Source organism: Arachis ipaensis, chromosome B08 (assembly GCF_000816755.2).
Source record: "Arachis ipaensis cultivar K30076 chromosome B08, Araip1.1, whole genome shotgun sequence".
NCBI lineage: Eukaryota > Viridiplantae > Streptophyta > Magnoliopsida > Fabales > Fabaceae > Arachis > Arachis ipaensis.
The window spans coordinates 120,342,812-120,350,604 of NC_029792.2; the positions used below are offsets into that span (position 1 = coordinate 120,342,812).

Below are 7,793 nucleotides of genomic sequence, written 5' to 3' on the forward strand. Positions count from 1 at the left end.
TTTCTTTCCATGATTTAAAATTTTTAGATTCGTCGTTGATAAATAAATTTTATATTTATCAAATTACTTATATATTTAATTTAAATTCTTGTAAAAATATTTGAATAAGTATTTAGAAATGCATATGAAAAATCAAAACCAAATTCAATTACTAGACATCTGTTTTATTTTTTAAAAAAATAATCATTAAAAAAAGAATTTATTTGAAGTAAAATCGCTAGATTTTAAGGATGAAAACGTCTATTTTTCCAAATCATAGTTATTTGCTAAATACTAAAAAGATACAGAAAAGACGTACGTGAAGCGAACATTCGAAGTGTTAAATACACACTTGTAGTTATATGAGGTTTAATGCATTTTTGGGAGAGAAAAAAACTTACAATATAATAAGAACTTATATTATATTGCATAATATAATTGTTGAAGATAAATTAAACATTTATACAAAAAATTTTGTCCAGAACTTAACGTATGACAATGTAAAAAATGATTTATCACAATTATGGAAAGAGATTTTGTACTATAATGTCAAATTCTCCAAAGAAATGTTCAAGTTTAAGATAAGTAGAAGTATCGACAATTGAGATAAACACATAACAATTTCATAATGTGCATCGTTAACGGTAGAGTTTAATTATATTTACCTTTATATTCTATTAAATAATATTACAAATTAGTTAAAACTTAAATTATATATTGTTGTTAATTATGAAATTATTAAATTTTTTTATATATTTTGTCTCTCCTATTAGAAAAGAGAATAATATATTTAGTTCTTATTTACTATTTATGACATAAAAATATCTATTTCATTCTTTCTTTGCATATTCCTACTGTTAGTGAGCGAGATAGTTATAGAGTTAGATATAATTTACTGTTCAGTTTTTAGAGGAATTAATTATACTAAGGGTGTATGTTATATAAACTAGCTAAGCCCAAGTTCCTTGAGTGATATAATTTATTTCAGTCAAGGTTGCGAGAACCGGACCGGTCAATAAACCGGTGAGGTCACTGGTTCAATGGTTCACTGGTTCGACCGGGATTCAACCGGGGTTCAACCGGTTTAATTAAATATTAAATAAAATTATTAAAAAATTTAAAAATAATTTTAAAAGCAGAAATTGGAAAAGATCCCAAAACCAAACAATAATGATAATATCAGAGAAGAAGGAAAGAAAACAAAAAAGAACCAATTTCTTAATTCTATATTATGATTAATCAGCAATCTAACTAAAATTAATAACAGAATTAATAAAAGAAAGTAAAGAAACAGAGCAGGAAGCAGGGATAAAGCAGGGGACCTGGAATGTAGCAGAGACAGACTGGGAAATAAAAAGGGGAAGAAGAGCAGAAGTAGTGCCGCCCAGAGTTGGTGGTGGCCGGCTGAGCTCGCGGCGGAACAATGCAGGGCAGAGAGATTCAGCTTCTCTCTGTGGCAGTGACGAGAGCTGAGTGGGGGCAGAAGCGTTTGAAGGGAAAAGGAGAGGCGAGAAGAGAAGAGGGAAGGTAAGAATGGTGGTCAGCTTTTCGGACGATGGGTCGCCGGAGATTGCTGTTGTTGGCTGAGAGCGAGACGAGGAGGCGGGGGCTGCTGGCGCCTGGCTGAGAGAGAGAGAGGGTTGTAGCACCGTAGTGGGTTAGGGATTTAGGTGAGTGAGACTGATGAGAGGGTTAGGTTCGCGTACGCCTTTGTCTTTTTTTTTTTTTTTTTTTTTTTTAGCCAAAACGACGTCGTTTGGCATTGAAGTTGCAAACCACTAAACCGCAAAAAAACCGAACGATTCTTTCGGTTCGCCGGTTAACCGCCGATTCGACCGGTTTTTTTACTGGTTTTTTGTCAGGCGGTTTCTACGTTACCCGGACCGGCTAGGTAACCGGTTCCCGGTTTTCAGAACCATGATTTCAGTAATACATTACTCCTTCTCTGTTCTCTCTCTATTCTCTTTTATGCTTTTGGGTACAACCCTAATATGGTATCAAGAGTTCTGAATTCTCATAATTTTTTTTCCTTCTTCCCGTAATCATCTATTCTTCACTTTGTTCTTTAACATCTGTATTTGTTTTCCTTCATCATATTTCATCAATGGCGTTAGTTCTTGCTGACAATTCTAACAAAGCTTCCCTGGTTTGATAAATTGGCGGAAAATAATTTTTCTACTTGATCTCAACAAGTTCTTCTCACGATTGAGCTTCTTGAGTTACAAGATCATCTCGATGGATCTAAAGTCCCTTCAAGATTCAGTATTGATGCCGAAAAAGCCGCAAACAATGAATCACAAACTTTCAAGGAATGGAAGAAAAAGGATTTTGCCCTTCTCACTTGGTTTCTTGCCTCAATTTCCGATTTGTTCAAGAACAGAATTGTTCAATGCACCTTGTTTCATGAGGCATGGATCATCATTCAGTCCTACTTCACTACCACATCCAAGACCAAAATTCAAAGTCTCAAATCACAACTGCGATCTGTAAGAAAAACTGGTTCAGTGAAAGAATATCTTCAGAAAATTCAAAAGCTTGTTGATGCACTCTTCTCAATTGGATATCAACTTCCTAATGATGACCATACCCAAATTATTCTTGATGGTCTTCCAGAAGAATTCTCAAGTTATATCTCATCCGTCATGTCTAGGTTATCTTCCTTTACTGTAGTTGAAGCAGAATCATTTTTGCTAGCATATGAAGATATGCTAGATCGCTTTAAGCTACCAGAAACTGGTATACCCATGGCGAATTTAACTCAGCCATCCATGTTCTTTACCAATAATGGTAGAGGCATGTTTGCTCGTCGTGCCAGAGGTGGTAGATTTGGAAGAGGAGGAAGATTTTCCCTCCACGTCCTCAATGCCAACTCTGTAGCTGCCTTGGCCATGTTGTGCAAACATGTTACTTCCGTTTTGACCAAAATTTCTAGAATAACTCTTCTCAAAATGCCGCTCAAATCCCCTTTGGCAATTCTGTCCCACCACCGCCATCTTCCAATTTTCACTAACCTCGCGCATATTACACTGCACCATCATCATCCTCTGTGGCAGAATCTTCATGGTACCCTGATTCGGGTGCAAGCCACCACGTGACTAATGATCGCAACAATCTTATGGCTGCCAACAATAATGCTCAAGGTCTTGATCTCTTTGTGGGTAATGGTCAAGGTATTTCTGTCCCTACTATAGGTTCCTCTTTGTTATATGATAGTTCTCATAATATGTATTACAAATTGCATAATCTTCTTCATACACCAATTATCACACAAAATCTTTTAAGCGTCTCAAAATTTGCAGCGGATAATCATGTGTATTTTGAGTTCTGGCCTAACTATTGTGCTGTGCCTGATCAGGATTCCTGGAAGCTTCTTCTCCAAGGCACTGCTGAGGGAGGAATTTATAAGCTTCAAAATTAAGTTGTTCCAAGATTGTGTTTGAATAAATCTCTTGTGTCTTCTTTTGCTGATTCAAATTCTGGCTCTTGTTATAATAATTCTTATTTATCAACAAATTCAGTTGCTGTGTCAAGAAACAAATGTGAGCCCTCTCAAAATGTGCATAAATATGTGTCTAAGTCTGTTAACTCCCCAAATTCTGAAGTTCAGAATGCTATTGATGCCAAGTCTGTACATTCTCTTACTTTTAATAATAAAAACGTTGTTGATGTGTCCACTATATCATCTCCATCTACTAATCATCCTAATGCTATTCATAATAATGATTCATATAATGCTATATCACCGCTATATACTACTCATACTAACGCTCATCATAATAATGACTCTTCCAATGCTATATCCTCTCTAGATACTGCTAATACTCTTGCTTATTGTACGATTGATCCTTCTAATGCTATTACTTCAGCATATACTACTAATACTAATGCCCATCATAATAATGATTCCTGTAATGCTATTTCTTCTCCTGTTGCTTTCAAGTCTATTTTGTGTAGACCCAATAATTTTGAAATATGGCATAAAAGACTTGGACATTGTGGCATCAAAACTGTACTTGATGTTCTTAAGAAATGTGATATCAAATCTTATTATAACTCTAATACTCATTTGGTATGTGAATTTTGTTCTATTGCTAAGATGCACAAATAATCATTTCAAACCTCTTAACACAATTACACTTCTCCCTTGGAATTGGTCTATGGTGATATTTGGGAACTTCACCAATAGCTTCTAGAAATGGTTTCAAATACTATGTGTGCTTCATTGATGCTTTTTCTAAATTCACTTGCATTTTTCTATTGACTCATAAGTCTCAAGTTTTAACTGCTTTTCAAAATTTTAAAACTTTAATGGAAGTCCAAACAGGTTTCAAATTAAAATCTCTTCAAACCGATCATGGCTTAGAATTTTATCACAAGCTTTTACATGTTTTCTTCAAAATGAAGGTATTGCTCACAGGTTGGCTTGTCCATATACACATGAGCAGTAAGGTAGTGTTGAACGTAAATATAGACATATAACAGAGATGGGATTGTCTATGCTTGCAACAGCTGGCTTACCTTTTCAATTCTAGGAAGATGCCTTCACCACTGCGGCTCACCTTATTAATAGACTACCGACTCCTGTGTTGCAAGCTAACTCACCTTTTGAGGTTATTTTCCATCAAAAACCAGATTATCAATCATTAAAGATCTTCGGGTGTGGATGCTACCCTTATTTAAGGCCATACAACAAGAGGAAGATGGATTACAGATCAGAATTGTGTATATTTCTTGGTTATGACAACCAACACATGGGATATAAATGTCTATCGAAATCTGAAAAATTGTACCTTGCTCGACATGTGATCTTTGAAGAAAAACTCTTTCCTTACAATGAGCATTTCAGAGAAACACCAGCATCCTCTCCAAATTCCCAACCATCAAGTACTGCTCCATCTGAATCCCTGATTCCAATTCCCTCATCATTTATACCCATCCCATCACATTCTCAACCTATACATATTGACAACACTATAAATAATATCCATGTACCTTCTTATACCTCTGACCAGCCACCTTCCAACTCAATTCCAATTAGTGAAAATGAAGTCTATATCCCTTTTAACAATGCACCTACTATTGCCTCTCATCCCACAACTACTCATCAAATGATAACTCGGTCAAAAAATGGCATTACCGAGCCAAAAACCTATATCTCCACAACTACAACTGATCCATATTGCTTGAAAACATTACCAAAAAATGCCAAGCATGCTGTGCAGTTTGATCATTGGAAGAAAGCTATGCAAACTGAGTACAATGCTCTTATGAGATGCAAGACATGGTCTCTACAACTTCCTCCACCTAATTCCACAGTGGTGCCTTGTAAATGAGTTTTTGCAATAAAGAAAAACTCAATTGGGGATATATTACGCTACAAGGCACGCCTAGTAGCGAAAGGCTTTCATCAACATGAAGGAATAGATTTTGAGGAAGTCTACAGCCCAGTTATACGACCTCAGACTGTAAGAATTGTACTTTTCCTTGCGCTTACTAATGGCTAGCAGATGCGTTATAAATGGAATGCTTGCTGAAAACGTTTATATGCATCAGCCTGACCAATTTGCATCATCAGATTTATCTCTGGTATGTAAATTGCATAAAGCTATTTATGGCCTTAAATAGGCTCCAAGGGCATGGTTCAATACTCTTGCTAACACTTTAAAACACTTTGGCTTTGAAAACACAAAATCTGATCACTCTTTATTTGTTAGAAGAACTAATACATCTGCTTTATATTTACTAGCTTATGTGGATGATATCATTCTAACTGGCAGCTCCAATTCTGATATAGATACTTTAATACTAGAGTTAAATAAAATTTTTTCTTTAAAAGATTTAGGTAAGCTGAGCTACTTTGTTGGATTGGAAGTGAATTATTTGGACAGTGGAAGAGTCTTATTAAGTCAATCCAAGTATGCTAGTGAATTGTTGAAGAAGTCAAGGATGTCTGGTTCGAAATCAATGTCCACTCCCATTATTTCATCTCTTAAGCTAACACAAAATGATTCTGATGTCTATGAAGATCCCAAGCATTATCGATCTATTGTAGGTGCCTTGCAGTATTTGACGATCACTCGTCCAAAATTATCCTATTCCGTCAATAAGGTATCTCAATTCATGCACTCTCCAACTATTAATCACTAGAAAGCTATCAAGCGTATACTGCGCTATGTTCAAGGGACGGTAAGTGATGGTTTAGTTTTTCATAAGTGTACTGACTATCGTTTGATTTCCTTTGCTGATGCAGATTGGGGAGCCGATTTGGATGATCGGAGATCCATCAGTGGGTACTGTGTGTTCATGGGAAGCAATTTAATATCTTGGAAGAGTGGCAAGTAGTCTAAGGTGTCCAGGCCTTCTACAGAGACAGAGTATCGAGCACTTGCCACTGCTCAAGAAGAACTCATCTCGTTGCAGCAGTTGTTGTAAGAACTTTGTATCCCGCAGCCTATCCCTCCCACTATTTATTCGGATAGCCAAAGTGCGTGTTTGTTGGCAGCAAATCCTGTTCTTCACAGCCGATGCAAGCATTTATAGCTTGATTTGCATTTTCTACATGATAGAGTTAACAGTAAAGAGTTGTATGTTGTCAATATATCTGTCGCTGATCAAGTGGCTGATACATTTACTAAGCCCCTTTCTGTTAGCTTGTTTAATAAGTTCAAATTCAAACTTAGAGTGATTCAAAATCCACAACTAAGTTTGAGGGAGGTGTTAGTGAGTGAGATAGTTATAGAGTTAGATATAAATTATAATTTGCTGTTCAGTTTTTAGATGAATTAATTAACTCTCTCAGGTCTACTAAGGGTGTATGTTATATAAACTAGCTAGGCCCAAGTTCCTTGAGTGATATAATTCATTTCAGTAATATATTACTCCTTCTCTATTCTCTCTCTATTATCTTTTATGCTTCTTGGTACAACCCTAATACCTACCTCCTTTATCATTTTTTTTTATGATTTCGATCTATTATTTTTATTGTTGATGATGATTTTGGGTGTATGGTATTGATAAAGATGATTTGGCATTTCATGGTAGAAATTAAAGACTAGTGGTTGGTAGTAATGACTAGGGATGGCAACATGCACCTTACTCGCGGGTACCCAATCCGGTCAGGTACGGTTGCCAACCTGGTCTGTAGCGGGTAAGGTAGGGTATGAGTAGGATTCTCGTGCGGGTTGGGTAGGGTGCGGGTTGAGCCTCAACCCTATCCGACCAATCCGCACCCTCTATATATATATATATATGTTTTAAGTAGATGTTGAACTAAAAACCTCTCACTAAATACAAAATATCCTTAGTCACTAATAAAAGATCATTAATTGGTAATTTGTTATATTTTTTTACATAAAAATCAATTCTATTTTAAATTATGATCAAGTTATATAATAATGTTGCATCTTTTTGGTAACCTGCGAGTATAATCAGGACCCGCGGGTTAAAAATGGGTAGAGTTAGGGTTGGAATATTTTCAATCCGCAGATAGGGTAAGGTTAGATCCAAACCCTACCCTACCCTACCCATTACCACCCTTAGTAATGACAAGATAGAATGCGATGATGATGTCAGTGATGATGTTGATGGTGGTGGTGATACCAATGGGAGTGGGGCAGCGAGATAGAATATTGGCACAACGATATAGATGATAGCAGTAATGATGATGATAAAAGATAAAGGTAAATAAGTAATTCTATTAAAATTTAACTGTTTACAGGATAAATTAACTATTAATTAAATATTTGAATTATTTTTTAATTAAAACAAATTATATAGAAATTATTTTATCATTATTATTGTTTGAATATCTTTTT

The 7,793-nt window shown here is 35.6% G+C and overlaps 1 protein-coding gene across 1 annotated transcript in view; it reads left to right on the top strand.

Moving 5' to 3' along the window:
- The window catches only part of LOC107613772, a 9,881-nt gene continuing 3,870 nt past the window's right edge, over positions 1,783–7,793 (top strand). Inside the window, exon 1 of the mRNA XM_021109893.1 lies at positions 1,783–1,797. The gene's annotated coding sequence lies outside the window, so the exon portion shown is untranslated. The remainder of the gene's footprint in view (positions 1,798–7,793) is intronic.